This window comes from Schistocerca piceifrons, chromosome 2, assembly GCF_021461385.2.
Source record: "Schistocerca piceifrons isolate TAMUIC-IGC-003096 chromosome 2, iqSchPice1.1, whole genome shotgun sequence".
Classification (NCBI taxonomy): domain Eukaryota; kingdom Metazoa; phylum Arthropoda; class Insecta; order Orthoptera; family Acrididae; genus Schistocerca; species Schistocerca piceifrons.
In genome coordinates, this window is record NC_060139.1 from 590,599,595 (window position 1) to 590,618,722 (window position 19,128).

Sequence of the window (19,128 nt, forward strand, 5' to 3'; positions counted from 1 at the left end):
ACGTGGTACGGATGGTACTAACAGAGAATTCCACACACTATACAATGAGCTCAAGGAAGAGGAACCTGCACTTCATATTTTAAAAGTCGAAGCATCAGTTTTTCACTTGTTACGCCAAATTGCATGCAGAATTACGAGAAGAAACAAAGTTTTATGAGCTACATTACATCCTGGGAAAAACTGCTTTATTTAAGGTTAAGTCTAGTTGGTAATCCAGTGGACATTTTTGTGCAGCGATCATATCTACCTCAATACCTTTCCCTTCAAGATTTATAGGTTTCCTTCGTATCCTGTATTTCGCTTTATTTGTGCTGGGCTCAGCAAAACTGTTTCACACACAATCCAGAGAGAAACTTAACAATAAATAAGCATGTACAAAGACATTTAAACAAATAACTTGCAGTGTCAGAAGGTTTCAGTCCATTTCATTATGATCAAATGCCTGACAACATACAAATAAATTCCACCTACTAACCAAACTTATTCTACCCATGTACTTTTTTTCACTTCAAGTTGCAGCCATATTGCAATTTATTTCATTGTAAAATATTAAATAAGGTACCAGTATGTTTAAAAATCCACTTTATAAATGTAGTGCGGGGCAAGTAATTTAGTATGTTCACGTCGTACAACTCAGACTGCTGCCTCAGTGGTTCAATGAATCGTTCGTCGCTTATTATAAATTTAAAAAAATTAAATAACAAAACGAAACAAACTAGTTATAACAAATAACGAACAACTGATATCAATCACGAAAACGCCGTCGAAACGAAATATAGAGTTGTGCGTATTGTCGTCACCAAGGGGAAATGAGTTGGGAGCACGTGATCAACAACGGACAGATGACTTCGGCCGTCAGAATTTCTTCCCTAGAAACCTTGACAGTGCCGTGACGTGACGGCCAGTGTAGGCATCTATGAAACTTTAAATTCTTGAAGTTTACAGAAGGGCAATGATAAAATGTAAAATGTGAACAGGTCTCCCTGGAGATGGCTCGACAACATGAACATCTGTACGTGGAGTTGGTTGCATAGCCCACAGACTGAAAATCAAAAATGAAATGATAAAAAACACTGGTCGATCCACTCGACCACGGACATACTTCGACCTTTGTTAATAGTATCTGTGGAAGCTCAATTCGGTGTTAAACCTCTTTGCCGCTAGTTGTTGTGAGATATTGTTTACCATGGTTTGATTAGTTGTGCAAAGGGTTTCGAAGGATGTGCGTGTGTGAAGTAGTCGACAGACGGCGAAAGATTGAGACGTTAGATGAAGTGTCATGAGTCAATGTCTCGAAGAAAACGGCTGTTATTTCCTTATAAAGTAGGCGAATAAGGAGTAAAGCAAACAGTTGACTGGAATAGCCCAGGAAAAATGTGGCATCGTCGGCACAATGTTTTTGAGACGACGTTTACCCAACACCCTTTCCATTTTTCTGGTATCTTGTGGTTTCACTGTATTAATATTCATGTTAAAACACCTTTATGACATGCATCAGAAGTGCCACAGACTAGAAACTTACAAGCAGTACGTAAGTATGCCTTAGCAGTACGATGCGGAACAGCTTCCCTGTATGTGATGTCATTTCTTATAACAGTCAGTTTGAAATACATCTCGTGTTCTCTTTATAGCTCGTAGTAAGTTATTAACGTAATGCTAATACACGTCATGCAGACGAGTTCCGTACTCATGCCTGTGTGATCCGTCTGCATTAAAAGTTTATTATGGTAGAAAAAAAGAAATAGTGATGTGACGATACCATTTTGTAGCAAACGCTTTTCAATACAGGTCCAGGAACTTTCTGAGTACATGCAGAACGTTGAACACTCTGCCAACAAGTCCGCTCGAAGTCTTCATCGCTTAAGTAGTGCTCTACAGCAGCGGCTCAGCATTCTAGCTGATACGGAAGTTCACAATGAAGCTGGGAGGTAGCAATTAAGGTTTGTGCCTCAATTTAGATAATTTATTTTAAAGGTTTTATTTGTGTATAAAGCATAAAAAACGAAAATTATGTACTATTAAATATCTGCTCCATTTCGTTCTCGTCGTAGGAACAAGTGCTGTTGAGATTGCATTTAGTAGTTATTCCCTGTAAGTGTCCAGTGAGTGTTCAATGGACAGGTGTAAATATCTGCCCCAAGACTTGTTTGTTATGAACATGCTTCAGTAACCACCATTGTGCACTCTAGGTAAGATGTTCTTTATTCAGAGAATTCGAACAGTGTTTTAATTCGCCCAATGGCAGGGATGAAAAAAATCATAATTAAAGCTTGAGTTGCTCATTGAAAACTCAATTTGCTCACTAGCAATAAACATCTAGGTTATCAAACAAACTTCAGTTGTATAGACATCTACACATTTTACCTCTTGATTGTCATAGGAACGAAGTAGTTCCCATATTTGCAGCTGAAAATTATCTCAGAATGATGAGTGACTTAGTAGACAGCACTTTCCTTCACATACCTCTTTCTTAATAGGTGAAAGGGGTCATTCCATGTCAAGTCACCCAGGCCTTGACACCAACCATGTCAGATTTTGATGAAACTTGGTACAATTACTTCTTTTATCATCCTGAAAGCACTTGTAAAATTTTTTTGCTCTATCTCTTATAGTTTTTTTATAAATTTTGAAAGTTTTTAGATTTGGCGTTGTTTCAGCAGTTGGAAATCGTAACTTAAACATGTCCTCACAACTAAAAAAATTTGTATATTAAAGAATACTGAAGATATCAGTATGAAATTTTGGAATAAGTTTGTGTATTATATCTAAATGTTAAAAAAATTACCATAAAGATATATTAAAATCTTCCAAATGAAAAAAAGTTATAAGTTTCTTTAAGCGAATGGATGTTTAGTTTTACAAAAACTGCAATATCTAGAGTATCAGATCTGATAGAAAGCTCAAATTTGTTTTAAAATACTCTTAATTGTATTGGCTATTAGATAAAAGAAAAATTATGTTGGCTTTTTAACCTGTTTAGTAGTTATCTAATTTTTAAAATAATATTAATTATATTTTAAAAATAAAAAGTACCAAGTGACTCAGACACCGAAAATAAGTTTTTGTCTTCTTGGAGCAACGATGTACGCTTGGATTTTGTTTTGTTACTCCTGTGTTTTGAAGTAAAAAATTATTACAGTGTTAAATAGTGCTTGGATAGTATTTTATTAAGTTTATTTGAACTTTCAGTAAGTACTGTTACTTAGTTTACAGAGATTCTTTTCCAATATCCTATAAAAATAATCAGACCAAAAGTGAAATCAGTATGTCAGATATTCAAACCTGTAGCAAAGGGTTATTTAAAAAATCTGACTGTGTCCAAACAACCTGCAGAGCGAGGTAGCGCAGTGGTTAGACACTGGACTCGCATTCGGGAGGACGACTGTTCAATCCCGCGTCCGGCCAGCCTGCTTTAGGTGTTCTGCGATTTCCCTAAATCACTCCAGGCAAATGCCGGGATGGTTCCTCTGAAAGGGCACGGCCGACTTCCTTCCCCATCCTTCCCTACTCCGATGAGACCGATGACCTCACTGTCTGGTCTCCTTCCCCAAACAACCTACACACCTTCAAAAACGTTACAACCGGTATCTGAATTGAGTGAGGAAGAAAAAGATTTGATCCATTTACGATCTGGAATTAATCTGTGTGAATTTAAGAATATATGTTCACACCACAGCTACTACTTTTTAAATGTTTTTGAAAAATATCAAACAAACCCACTAAAAAAAACACAGAAAGCCCATCAAAAAATCGTTGAGAAGTGTAGGCTTGGATCTTTCTAAACAATTACTGACAAAAAATATTAGCATAAAACTTGGACAAAAGCTTTACTCAACATGCCGTAACTTTTGTGAGGAAAAATTAAGAGTTGAAGTCAATGAAAGTGAAACAGATGATGAAGTCATTGTTGAATTAGAATCATTGGAATCCAGAAATGAATCCCTCGTACAAACAAACATTGCTCTTGATAATTTAGGTTTAACACCAATAAAGCTTCATGGCTTGTCAGAACAAAGTAAAGGGTCTTATTTTAAAAGGAAGATTAGCAGTATTGAAAAGACTGCAAAAAAGGCAGTTTCAAAAGCATTAAAATATGATGCACCAAGTTCTGATGATGACGAAGAAGATACAAGTGTGGTTGAGAAAGCAAAGGATTTTGATGTAATGATTTCTCTTATGAAAGAGAAGATTTCATCTGTTGGGAGGTCTAGAAAAATCCAGATTCTGACCTTGGCTCCAGATTCTTGGAGTCGAAATAAAGTGATGAAAGAATTTAATGTAAATGAGTACATGGTGTGACAAGCTAGAAAGCTAAAATCTGGAAAGGGTATTTTGGAAACTCCTGGTCCAAAAAAAGGTAAAACTCTTTCTGAAAATACAGTAAGACTTGTAACAGATTTTTATGAAAAGGATGAAAGTTCCAGAGTGCTACCTGGAACAGAAGACAAAGTAAGTGTTCAAAAAAAGTGTACACGCAAAAAGACTCATTTTGTGTAACTTGAGAGAACTCTATTATTCTATCAAATGGGAGAATCCCGAGGTAGAAGTAGGATTTTCAGAATTTTGTTTCTTGAGACCTAAATGGTGTATCCTTGCTGGTGCTGCAGGCACACACACTGTATGCATTTGCAGTATCCACCAGAATGTTAAACTGTTACTGGATGCTGTGAAAATTGAAGAATCTTATAAAGACCTAATTAAGATGCTTGTGTGCAACACAGAAAACCAAAACTGCATGCTACATCATTGCGACAGCTGTCCTGCAAATACTGCACTGACTACTTAATTGAAAAACTAAGTGAAGATTATGATTTAGAAGAAGAAATTGTAATCAGTCAGTGGGTTAACACAGACAGGGCAGAAATGATCAAACAGTCTATCAGTGCTGAAGATTACATTTCTTTATTGGTTAGGTCATTGGAAAAGCTCACCCCACACTCGTTTATAGCAAAATCCCAATCTGCAGCCTTTAAAAGATTGAAAGAAGACCCACCACCCAAAACAACAATTATTGTGATGGATTTCAGTGAAAATTATTCCTTTGTTATACAAAATGGGATCCAAAGTTACCACTGGAATAGAGGTGGTTGTACTCTACACCCAGTTGGAGTTTTTCTAAGAAATGAGGAAAACAATGTTTTTGTTTCCAACCACTGTTTTACTAGTGATGACCAAGAACATGACACTGATTTTGTTAACTTTGTACAAAAAGAAATTACGAAGTGGCTGTCATTACATCATACTGACATTGACTTAGTTCAATACTTTACAGATGGTTGTGCTGGGCAGTACAAAAATAGAAACAGTTTTAAAAATTTGACTGAACACTTGAGAGACTTTAATTTGAAGGCCCAACACTCTTTTTTTGCAACAAGTGTTCAAAAAAATGCGTACATTCAAAGAGACTCATTTTGTGTAACTTGCCAATTTGTGATGGCCTAGGAGGAACTATTAAAAGAATTTTAAGGAAAGCCAGTCTACAGCTTTCAGACAAAGAACAAATAATGACAGCAATCGATGTGTACAAGTTTTGTGAAAAAAATATTGAAAACATTCATTTTCACTTTATTGACAAAAAAGAAGCTGATTTGCTATGGTTAAAACTAGAAAATCGTTTTTCAGTAACCCGAACCATTCGTGGAACAAGAAGTTTTTATAACTTCAAACCACTTCCAACAAACAACCTTGAAATTAGAAGGACTACAGATAGTGTAAAACCCTTCTTAGTCTTTTCTTTCCATTCTTCTTGTGATTGGGTTCATGTTGAACCATCCATAAATAGCTATGTGGCTGCAAATTATGATGGTAACTGGTACTTTGGACTGAATTCAATGTTTCAAGCAATCAGTTTGCTTATACATAGGTGTCGTAAGTACACTATCTTTGTAAATAATTCTAATGTAATCTACTAAAATTAATAAACATGTTAAAAAGCCATCATTATTTTTGTTTTATCAAGTAGCCTATATGTTTAAGAGTAAATTAAAACAAATTTAAGCATTGTATCAGGTCTGAGACTCTAGATATTGCAATTCTTATAAAACAAAACATCCGTAAAAAAAAAAGATAGAGAAAAAAACATATATATTTTTTCATAGAAAATATTAATATATTTTAATAGTATCATTTTATCTTCAAATATGTATAATAAATAAACTTGATGCAAAAATTCATGATGTTACCTAAAAGAGTTTTTAAGATAAGCAATTTTAAAGTTTTGAATACAAATTAAATTTACCATTTCCGAAGGTTCGGAAAATGCAAAACATAAAAACTTTAAAAATGTATTAAAAAAACTATAAGAGATACAGCAAAAAAATTGCAGGTGGTGTCAGGATGGTATTAGAACCATTTGAGCCAAATTTCATGAAAATCTAAGGAGGTGGGTGTAAATTTTATTTTTTATTGGGTGATTTGATATGGAATGACCCAATGGCCTGTTCTGTCATTTCATCAACTTATTGCGTATTTAGCCTGACCAGACTGGAGCTTTAAGGCTCTCACTGAAATCAGATCAGGAGCAACACATCCAAAAAACATTAGATAACAATCACAGTAACAGTAATAATAATTTGCATTATTAATAAATGATAATAAGGCAATTGAGACATTAAGATTGATACTGATTTGTTGATGCAAAAGAAACTTAGTAATAATAATTTGCTACAATTTGCATGCACATGGCAAATTAATTTGTACATATAGTTACATGATGAACATTTCAATCCCTCCCCCCCCCCCCCCCCCCCCAATTATCCAAGTTTGTAGTGTGACACTACAAACAAATGTTTTCACAATCTGTTTCCTTATTTCCAGGCTGGTGTTCTTCCTCGTAAGTACTTCCTCGATTTATGCAGTTTTAGCCTGTTGTAATTTGCTAACAATTTCTTTCTGGCTTCTGTCATCCCTTGTGATCCTGCTTCGCAAATAGGTAAATTCCTCCTATCATTTCTAGCTCCTCTCTTCCAATTCTTAGTCATAAATATTCACTCTTCTGCAGCACTGCATACCATTACTTTAGTTTTTCATGTCATCTTCATCATCATCATCATCATTCATACCCATTGTGTGTGGAGGAAGGCAACAGCAAACCACCTCCATTAAGACCTTGCCTAATATGGGGGTGCACATTGTTCCCCTACATTTTGTCAAGACGCATGGGGCTTCATTTACAATGCATTCTCATACCATGCCGTCTGCAGAAAATCCTTTTTGTTGTTTTAAGGACCTTCTCTAGATCTTGTTTCATGTCCATGATCACAGCAATATTATCTGCGTAACATAGCTCGTGTATCATAGATTCCTGCCTCAACAGCTTCACAAACTTTGTCTATAGCTTCCTGAATGCAAACATTTATTATATGAGAAGAATGAGCATGTCCTTGTCTCATTGCGTTTCCGATTTTTGCTTCTTGTTCTGATGAAAATTCCTTATTACAGCCACTTAGTTCTTATAGAAACTGTGTGTCATCCCCAAATCTTAAACCTGCTTTCTTCAACACTCTGAATATTTCGTGGCAGATAAATTATCAAATACCTGTACCATATCTGCAAAGGCAATATAAGTTGGTTTACATTTCTGTATTTGTTTTTCAATAATAATCTTAAGTGCCAGAATTGCTTCTCTTGTTTTCCCCAATCCACTCCTGAATCCAAACTTATCTTCACTCAGTATATCCCCTATCTTCTCTATAATTCTTGTCAGAATTATCTGTGTAAGAATTTTTGACACATGTGGTAGTAGGCTTAAGGATCAGTACCATTCATGTTTTACAGCTGCTACCTTCTTCAGTGTAGGAACCATGATACATTTGTGGAAGTCAGTTGGTATCTCTCCTGTGCTATAGATGGACCTAATCAGTTTCAGCAGCATTGTTTTGATGATGTCACCAATATTCTTGATTAGTTCTGCAGTAATGACATCAGCACCCATTGCTTTCTTCTTCTGTAGATCTTGAAGAGCTTTCTGAAATTTTTCTTCCAGAATGTTGTCTCCTTTGTCATATTTGCTACTTGCTCTTTTTCTGTAGCATCCTCATTTTCAGTCATATTGTTCTGCAATGTGTTCTTTCCATCTCTTCAGTAAACACCATTTTTCGCTCTTTGTCTTCTACTCTACCAAAGTTTGTTGTTTTGCATTTGTTAAATTTATTTGGTGCTCTGTAGGCTATATCAGTTCTGCCATTTCGCTTATTTTCTTCCACTTCTCTTTACTTTTCTTCAAGAAAATTTTCATTTCATTTGCTAGCTTCTTTGTTGACTAAACTCCTAAATCTTCTGTATTCAGTTCATCAGTTGCGTTTTTGTGTAGTCTTCTTTCAATGAGTTGAATAATATCAATTTCCTCCTGCTTTTGGGTTTAGTTTTCCCAGCTATCTGTTCTACTGCTGGGTCGACCGAAGCGTCCGATCCCACCCATCGGCTTTGACCCATGACGTAAGGCTGTTGTGGTGTGTGGCGTCACGACGGCGCGGAATTTAGTTTGTGAGAGTGGCGTGTTTGTAGGTGTCGTTTTGATGCGATTGGTGATGCTCTCTGGTGGTGTGTTAGGTGATGCTTTTGGTTTTGTTTGCGAGTGAATTTTGGTAAATTGCTTTTTTTGTCTTTGGTAGCTATGGATATGACTGGCAGGGTCAACAGTTTTCCGTTGTCGGCTATGATGGCGGAGAATGCATTGTCTCTAGTAAAATTTCTTCAGCTATTCGGATTTTTGGATGAAGTCGTGAAGTGTTCAGTATGCTGTGAAGAAATGAGGCTTACGTAAAGTTCTGCCGTCTCGGACTGCGGACAGCTGTATGTGGAGATGTTGTAAGGATAACAGGTGAAGGGAAGTGTTTGATCCCAATGTGTGGCTGTGAATGTTGGTTTTGGTATCGGAAGATGTTTTTGAGCTATATAGGTCAAGGGAAGTGTTAGGACCTAATTTATGGGATTGGGAGCTGCTGTTGAGCTATATAGGTCAAGGGAAGTGTCCGATTCCAGATGATATTGTGTTTGGGGAGTTTGTGATGTCGTTTTTTTTCGTCATTTTGCGTGATTTTGTATGGGGGTGGGTGTCTAAATTTGTTTATATTTAGTTTGTCCCCACCCAAAATCCCCTGTTTCCCGCACTTGTCCCATTAGTGTCATTAAGCTTTTTGTGGAAAGTGTGTGTGTGTGTTTGTTTTTCGATGTATTTTCGTCCTCATAATGTGTACGTAACTACTTTATATGCACCATATTGGAATCGTGGTTTATGGCCGTTTCCGCCATGTTTGTGACGTCATGGGTCAAAGTAGACGGGCGGGATCGGACGCTTCCGTATTTTCCTACTCCTTTATATATCCCAAATTCAGTTTGTTCCTAATTTTCTTTTACTCTGCCATGTTTGAAATTTTTAGCTAGGTTGTCTGTTTCTTGTCATAATGTCTTGCCAGTTCTTCAGTTTTTCTATTTCCCATTTTTGTTTTACTGTTCTTTCTTCAGACATTTGAATCTGAATGAACTTTTTATCAGGACCAGGTTGTGGTCGCTGTATGTCTATAGATGGATGACTCTTGCAGTCCTTTACTTGGTTTCTAAAATGCAATTAACATGGTGTCTCCTTCAGTCTCTTGGGTCCTGCAGTGTGTAACTTCTTTGCTTATGGTGTTGGAAAAGTGTATTGCAACAACTAGGCTAATTGGTGCTTGGAGCAGAACTCAATTAGTCAGGCTTCCCTTTTTTTCCTCTTCAAAGTCCGTAGTTGACCACATTCCCCTATTCTGATTCTCCGCCCACTCTTGCTTCCCAGCCCCCATTAAACTTGTGCTATCATGGTGTCCTTTGGTTTGGTTTCAAGTTTGACCACTATTATCTTAGAGCTGTATTGCACGTATCCCATGACAGACGAGCCAGTGTTTTTTCTTAAAATTACTCCAACTCCTCCCACTCCAGGTTCGTCTTGATCAGTTCAAGTGGGAATGACTCAGTATATCTAGACCAGATGTATCCTGATTGGGGCCATTTCATGTCCGGTGTGCTGAGCATATTGACTTCCAGTTGTTACATTTCAAGTTTAAGATTTTCTAGTTTTCTGCACTGCAGCAGTGTTCTCACATTGCAAGTGGCTATTTTAAAATTGAGATTGTTTTTCTTAACTGTGTCTGTATATTTTCTGCCCCCACCCCAAGCCCAGTTGGGTGGGGGGGGGGGGGGGCGGACTTCTTTATCTCCAGGAAATTTTACAGAACCCTATGCTGTTGGCCATGAATTGGTTTCTCATATCCAAAACAAGAGGGTGCCTTGCCCAGCAAATGGCGTGGACTTGCCCCAGTAACTTATCCTGGGACAAATACCTTAGGAAAATACAGAAAAACTGCAAGTGAACTGATTTTGTCCATTATAACTTTTCTTTAAGCATGTGACTGTGAGAACAGTGGGTTTATTTGTAAATGACTTTCCCGCCATTGTCACAATTTCCTTTTATTCATATTTTACACAATGCTTTTTGGAAAATGTTTCCCATTTTCAAGTGTTTGTACTACATCATTTTTGTCATGTTTTTGTTGTGAGAGGGTCTGTTTTTTTTACTGTGACCTGTAAAAGAATGAACAATTTTTTGTTATTTACCAATTTTTATTTGTAGTTAGTGGTGAAATTTGGAAGAATCAATAACTATCAAAAAATTGCGTAATTTTTGCATATTGCAGTAAAGTCAACAAAGCAGAACATCACACATTGAAAACATTACATAAAAATGGCATAGTACAAAGAAATACACTCCTGCAATGGGAGTCATTTCCTGAATCGCATCTTGTAGAATATGAATAAAAGAAAATTGTGACTGGTAACAGAGCAGTTATATATAAAAAATGCACATGAAATAAAATATAAAAAGTGTTCCAACAGCCTGGATTGCACAAAATATTTCTTTATTTAAGACAACTAGTTTTGGCAGACTTCAGGTCTTAACAATCTTAGTTGTAAAACATTTTCATTTTACAACAAAAATATTAAGACCTGAAGGTTTCTTAAATATAGAAATAATTTATACAATGTAGGCTGTTGAGTTTTTGTAGTAAGTAAAACAGATCAAACCTTCAGTACTCAAAGTGAAAAAATTCAAAGAAATATCAAAGTTAAAGTTTATTGACAAGCTTTGGAAAAAAGAACTACATGCAGTTCTCAACTTGTAAGAGGTCTCCCCCCTCCCCATATAAATGTGACACACATAGAAGAATAGAAGAAGTTGACTGTTCAGTTCTTGTGATTGTGGTATGATAATAAATTTGATTGGGAGGAGCGTGCCACACAACTGCTGAAGCACCCAAACAAGTCTTGATTTGCAGTACACGTTTTGTCAATACAGGTGATACAAGAATAAAAAAGCTAGTGTGTTCGACTTACTATGAGTCTGTAATGTCATATGGTATCATTTTACGGGGTAGCTCATGAAGTCCAGGTAAAGTTTTCAGCCAAAAAGCGCATATGTGAACTCGAGAACATCCTGCACAGGCTTATTCAATGAAGTGCTTCCCAGTATGTTTATTCCTTAAGCTAATTTGCTATAAATGATATCTCTTTCAAACCAACAGCTTAATTCATGGATTTGTAGTACTAGAAATAAGAATAATCTTCAAAAGATTTTGTCATTTACTTTGGTTCAGAAAACTCATTGTTGTAGAAATACATTTTCAGCAACTTGCCAGCTGCTATTAGAAATTGAGTAATAAGCGTTGTAAACAGATCTGCTCTTTGTGATGTGTGGATACAATAGCCTAAGAAGTATCATACGCACCTCAATGTATTGTAGGTTTGCATGGTTTTTGTGACATGTTTCTTATTACCTTTTAAATGGAAATGGTTTTAAAGTTTTTGTCTTATTTCATGTCCATGAGAACTGTCACTTGATATCTGTGTAAAGTATATTAGCATACCCCTTTCTTTCTTTTTTTTTTTTTTTTTAAAAAAAAAAAGAAAGAAAAGTGTTGTGTTTTATTTTTTTTTATATGATTTACATCTTTGAGATTTTCTTCATTTTGGGTGTATAGAACCTGAAGCACATCTAATCTAATCATCTAATGAGATATTCTGCAGCCAAGGCTGTATGAAACTTGTAGGATAAGAAAATACAGGAGGATGGAAAATATTCTGAAGCAAAGAAAGCCTGTAATCCTGAGAGGAGAATTGGTTTTACTTTGATATTCACTTCTATGGGAGAAAGGCTATGTAGGACTGATGCTTTTCAGTACAAACTCTGTTCATTGAAACTAATGTCAAGTGCACATGCACTGTTGAAGACATTGTGCAACCTCTCACATCTGTCGAAGAGAAACAGAGGGGCAGATGCCTCTTCAGCAGGTAGTGAATGAGTGCTCTTCTTGTACATCTGCAAGGATAAAAGTATCTCTGTCATCACTAAAGAAAATTTGTCGGGTAAAATCAGATGCCCAAAACAGTCTGGCTAAAATCTTGAGAAGCAATAAACCTAATAGTTGTGTAATAAATCAGAAGAGAACATTGAAATTTGCATCTCCTCTACTCAAGATTCAATTCAGAATATGTGGATAGTGTCGTGCACAAAAATGATCAGTACCTGTTTAAATACAGCTATTAGATTGCCCATTGGTTGAATTACATTCCATTGAAGACTTTCTCACCTGAATCCATTCAGCAGGTAATTCTGAAAAAGAAGTTGCTGAGATTGATGCGGAGCAGTGCAAAAGGTTCAATATCAGAATAGCTGCTACAACTGCACTGGGTATAGTGGCAAGTTGTTTAAGTCACTGGACTAGGAATTCAGGTACTAATGCAGACTTAGGTTTTCAAAGATTTCCCTGATTCAGTCATAGCTAATGCAGGATGGTTCCTTTTCAAAGGCCACAACCAATTTCCATCCCCATTCGTGCCCTCTCTAAGCTTGTGGTGCACCTCTGATTGCCCTTCTGTTGATGAGAATTAAACCCTAATTCCTTTGCCCTAAATCTAACGGAATCTCAACACAAGTGTTAACTGCTGAAGCATCTGTCTCATATTTCTTGTGTCAGTTTAGGTCACATTTTTTCATTTTTGGAATGAGAAGTGTAGTACTAAATTTAATTCCAGGAAACGGTTCAGAGATGACAGTGACAGAAATCCTTGCTGTCGTGCAGGTCATTACAGAAAAAGCTTGAAGGAGAATGTTAGAGAGCAAGTAATAATCAGGGCAACTGTATCTGTGATAAATTGTCCCATTATTTCAACAAATATGTGGGAAGCCATCAGGAATGTTTCTGGCAGATCAACAAGGATGAATATACTGAAACAGTGGAAATAGAGTAGAAATTGCTCTTAAAGAGACACTATATTGCTGTTGCCAAAAATTGTGGTTGGGACTTCATTTCCAGTAACAGTGAAGAACACAACCACACTTTCCCCATATAGGAGATACATTCTGCAAGGTCTGAGACAGGTTGATATTGGAAATGACACAATCTATTAAATCATTTTACATCTGGTTTTTTTGAAAATGTGGCCAGCCAAAGACTTCTATGATGGATGGAAGACAGCAAACTGATGCCTTATGCAAACCATGAAAAGGCAGTACATCTACAGCCTTACTTTGCAAAACATTGTGAAGTACATGGCAAAGGCTACGTATCCAATTGTAATGGTTATTATACCTTTTTTGCATTCCATTCAAGTATGGTGCATAGGAATAGTGACTGTTTAAAAGTCTCTGTGGATCCTGTAATTAATCTGATCTTGTCCTCACAATACCTATTGGAGTGATATGTAGGGGGTTGCAGTATATTCCCGGAGTCATCATTTAAAGCCGGTTTTTGAAACTTGTGAGGATTAGATGGAAACTGTCCCGAGAAAGCCTACTTACACTGTCTGCCAGTTCAGTTCTTTCAACATCTCTGTGAAACTCTCACATGGGTCAGACAAGCCCATGGCCATTCGTGCTGCACTTCTGTGTATGCATTCAACATCTCCTGGTAAACCAATTTCTTATGGGTCCCGTACACACTTCAATAATATTCTAGTACGGGCCACACACATGATTTGTAAGCAATCTCTTTTGTAGACTGATTTACATTTATCAAAGTCTACCTTCTTTACCCATGACTGAGGCCATGTGATTGTTTCATTTAATATCACCACAGAGAGTTACACCCAAGTATTTGTATGAGTTAATCGATTCCAGCTATGACTTGTTGATTTTATAGTCACAATGTACTACATTTTTCTGTTTTGCAAAGTGCACAGTTTCATATTTCTGAAAATTTAAAGCTAGTTGCCAACCTTTGCATCAATTTGAAACCTTACAAAGATCTAACTGAATATTTATGCAGCTTCTCTCGGACTGTACATCAGTGTACATAACTACATCATGTGCAGAAAAGTCTGAGGTTATTGTTAATATTGTCTGTAGGGTTGTTAATATATTACATGAACAGCAGAGGACCGAACATACTTCACTCGGGTACTCTTGGTGTTAATTCTGCATCTGTCGATGTCTCTCCATTCAAGATAATGTGTTGCATCATCCTGACAAAAAAATTTTCAACCTAGTCATAGATTTAGCTTTAGGCCCTATACTACATACGACTGTACTTTCGGTAATAACTGTAGATGTGGTATTGAGTAAAATGCTTTTCAGCAATTGAGAAATATTGCGTCTTTCTGACTCTTGATCCATGGCTTTCAGTATGTCATGTGAGAAAAGTGTAAGCTGTGTTTCAAGTGATCGATGTTTTTTAAATCTATGCTAATTGGTATGGAGGAGATCATTTTGCTAGAGATACCTCATTATGTTTGAGCTCAGAATACATTCTAAGATTCCACAACTAATGGATGTCTAGGCTAGTGGGGGCTAGTTTTGTGAGTTAGTTCTGCTACCCATCCTTCAGACTGGGTCATGAATCTGATAGGGATTCCATTGTGCCCCGTTTCTCAATGCCATTGACACTAACACCTATCTCACTCATCTTTTCAGTGGTATGAACATTATATTGGGGCAATAATCTTAGATTTTCCTTTGTAAAGCAACATTTGGGAACTCAGTTAAGCATTTCTGCTTGTTCTCTACTCCTTTCAGTTTCAGTTCCTGTCTTGCCCGTGAGTGACTGGCTCTTAATTTTAGTGCCACTAAGAGCCTTCACACATGATCAGAAGTTCTAAAAGTTTTTTGAAAAATCTTTCATTATGTTATGCTACAGTAGTCACTGCAGGGTTCACGCATTGCTCTCTTGACAACCAAACACATTCCATTCAACATCTTTAGATGCATAGTGTTATGCTTTGCTTTATACCTATTACACAGTAATCTGTTTCCTTAGAAGTTTCTTTACAGAATATCCTGAAGGATCCCTCTCATCATGAACTGTTCTGTGGGGTATGGTCAACTGTTCTTATAAACTTGAGCCATAGTTCTCCTACACGCTCCAATCCTGAGCTGAAAAAGATTAAGTTGTGACATTACTGTTTCTTCGTCTAGTATGCTGAACAGGTAAATCTTTCTACTTTTTTTAGTTACCTTTTTTACTTTATATTCATTGTCGCTGTAACTGCCTGATAGTCACTGATACCAGTTTGGCTTGACATCCTCAAAGAGGCCAGGTCTGTTTGTTACCATTAGATCTAATATATTTCCATCATGAGTAGGATTCTGAACTGTCTGTTCTAGGTTGTTTTCAGAAAAAGCATTTAGTGATGTTTCACAGTATGTCTTGTCGTTCCTACCACTAACAAAACTAGAATTATCCCAATTGATTATTGGATGATTAAAGTCTCCTGCAATGATTACACTATGAACTGATGTTTCCTTTAAAGTTTTTGGTTGCATCAGGAAGGAAGTCTGATGGTCAGTAGAAGAATCAAGTTATAATTTTGTGTGAACCAGTGGTACTGAGTTGCTCAGTTTTGCATGCAGCTTCAATTTCTATCTCAGCGTGTTTGAGTTTCTTCTCTACTGTGAGAAATACACCATCTCCATTTCCTGTTAGCTTATCCTTTTGGTGTACGCTTAAATTTTCCTCAGAAATATCGCTACTATCAACCTCAGTTTTTAACGAGCTTTTGGCACCTAGTATTACATGAATTTCATTGCTTCTAAGGAGTGCTTCAAATTCTGGCACTTCATTGCAAATACTTTGGCAGGTCACCACTAGTATTTTAACACTTTCACCTATGGAGTATTTCTGTAGATCTGCCACTGTTACTCCTGAGCTATCTTGATTGATTGGAGAGTCACCTACATCTATCATACAGATGGTAAAGGTTCTGTGTGGTCATTCTTTCTTGTTACAAATATTGGAGATGGGCTGGATGTTTATAAACACCTTTTGTGGTGTTACCATGATAAATCATGTATTTGAATTGTTGGTAATCATAAATCTCTTCAGATAGTTGACATGAAAAACGATTAGAGATTTTTGCCTATTAGAAGAACAGACAAGTAAGTCCTTTTGATGCTAAGATCTCACTAGTTTAGTTGAACAGAAAGATGGAAAGATCTTAACAGTGGCTTTGTTGACATCCTCTTAGTATTTCTCTGAGATGAGTAGGGAAACCCAAATTAACTGGCTTGTGTGATAAGGATTTTATCCTCACACCTGTCTCCGGTTTTCCACTTCTCTCATGACCACTGCATCAATTTAATGGAGTGTTAATGCAGAAGTTTTAAAGTAAGGAAACGAGACCATGTTAACCTTTTCAAGGAGGTGTTAAAATTATTCTGAAATTACCTCCTTGCCGCTTTAGTAGTTACAGTAGAAATATTCAAATTTTAAGTAAATTGCAAGTGTTAACCTGTAGCCATTACTGAATTGCTCTGCTAAAACATTCAAATGTGCAAAGTATACATCTCACTTTGTGTATTCATTGTAACATTTATCTATCTTACCTGTTGTTTTTATTAGTTTCAGATTTAACTCTGTTATTTAGATTTGGAAGTTTTTGTTCCTGATTTCTGTAAAAAAACATTTTTATATGAAGTAGATAATGAGGAAAGAAAGTGAAGGGTTGGGTGGGGATTAATTACTTCCAACCCTACATTTAATGTAATGGCAAAAGTTAAAAATTTGTGCTGTGCCAGGACTGAAGCCCAAATTCACTGCTTCTTATGAACAGTTGCCTTAACTGCTTTGGCCATCCAGAGTGTTCCTGAGAGACTCCAGTTTCCAACTTGGTGCATGCTGCAATGCAATATCCCTCATCCTGGTCCGGCACAAATTTTCAACTTGCTTTGCATTACCAAAATGTCCTTTGCAGCTGGAAGTCAAGAATTCCTACATCACTCTCTATTTCATACAAATGTATGCATCAGCAGTGCTATCATGAGTGGTAGAACACACACCACTCAAATATTTAGATACATTTTTAATAAAGCCTCTCTGTTCTAGGAGGTGAGATGCATTCTCCAAGTTACCATATCAGCGAAGTTCTCCAATATACCGTCTTATGTAGAAAGAGAGGCCATGCATTTATTAACCAGCAGGAACTGGGTTTTTTTCCTAAATTAAAGTATGCATGAAAGTGTCAGGCAGATATTACTCAGTTTGAAAACCTATTATTCAAGTGTTCACGTTCTGTCATTGTGATGCATTATGGTATGGACCACACAATTCAACAAATACCAATGTATTTATAGTGAGTCCAAATATTTGGTACTATTTAGCATGTCTTGATTCTATCCTTGGGATTATGAGTTAAGTGAATATATTTGTCACTAATTCCTAGTCATTTCAGCTGTAACAAAAGAAATATTTTTATATAAAAAAGTATTTGTTGAAGATCTGAGTCTGTAACATTTATGTCAATGGAACTACTTTGCAATGTTAAGTTTCTTGAAAGTTAAAGATGTTGATAGTAAGTATAAACACTGTTTATTTGTCTAGTGTTGTTGTATTAGTTGGTTGTTTCCTGAATAAATAAGAGTATTTTTGTTTCCTTTGTGGTTATTGTTGTTGTTTTTGCAATGTTATATTAGGAACTCACTATGGGAAATATCATTAAGCTTATGACACTTTTGGTTTTAAAAGATCCATGTGATAAAATAATGGTGACATTCATAATAAGAAAGATTACTCTCTTGTTGGAAGGATAAGATTGAAGAAACACAACCTCCACAGTAAAATACCCAAGTTTATTTTATGTGAGCATTTTCCTTCTGAAGTTTCACTTAATAATTCACAGTTGAATTACACTGTAAGAAGACCACATCTGTTATTAAATCCATAGTAAATGACTGGTGATACATGAAGTGAACACATTGTTTTCTCGGCCAAACGCACCTAAACAATCGCACCAGAGAAATATAGTGGTGAGGCGGATATACGGAAGTCTGTTCCTTGTTTGTGTGGTTAGTAATGTTTCCACTCTTAATATTTTGCAGAAGATGGTGTCAGCATCTGGGAAGATAATCAGTGTAGGTGTATGTCCAAAATGTGTGAAGTCAGTGGGTTCCAGATCTGATAAAGAGCCCAGCAATTTATATTATAGATTACTGTTTTCTCATTACCAAATTACTTTTATGGACATGTTAATTGTTCTGTTGACAGATTAATTATTCAGTTTTTGCAATCCTGGCTGCTTCTCAAACCCTTTTACATCCAGCTGCCTCAGAACACTTAGTGATATGTTTCAAATATTGTGTTATTATAATTAATAACAGAAATCTGCTTTCATCTGAGAAGAAACTGGTCATAACATTTGTGGCAGATACTCAACTTCGCCTTTTATAGTGCACTGCCACCAGTTTTCACCTACAGCCTTGATTACTGTTCATTGTTTGCATAAGGTAACAAATCAGAGTAAAGCATCAGTTTCCTTTTCAAATGGTCCAAGTGTTGCTAAGAATTTTTTTCACATTTGCTTTTGTACAGCTTTCATCATATGCACACCTGTGTTGCAAAAGGGGTACACACTATTCTGGTGTGCCAATGGTTTTGACTCTGTCACCTTTAACTGCCAATTCTTTACCACCACATTATGCGCTTTCTTGGTTTTCTCCTTTCTTTGTAGTTCTGGCACTCAGATGGTTCATTTTTCACACATTTGAATTTAGCCATCCTCACTTCATAATAATTGAAAATTAGGAGGCAGACCCTTATAAATCTCTACTATCTTACAGCAAATTATTGTGATAAACTAACTAAAAAATTATTTTGTGACCATAAAAAC

At 36.3% G+C, this 19,128-nt stretch overlaps 1 long non-coding RNA gene across 1 annotated transcript; it reads left to right on the forward strand.

Annotated features, from left to right (window-relative positions):
* The first annotated feature begins 1,134 nt into the window (after positions 1-1,134).
* LOC124777008 lies at positions 1,135-17,877 on the forward strand. Its single transcript, XR_007015679.1, has 3 exons — positions 1,135-1,531; positions 1,789-1,940; positions 17,349-17,877. It is a non-coding gene; the product is annotated as an uncharacterized LOC124777008 (long non-coding RNA).
* Positions 17,878-19,128: the final 1,251 nt, after the last annotated feature.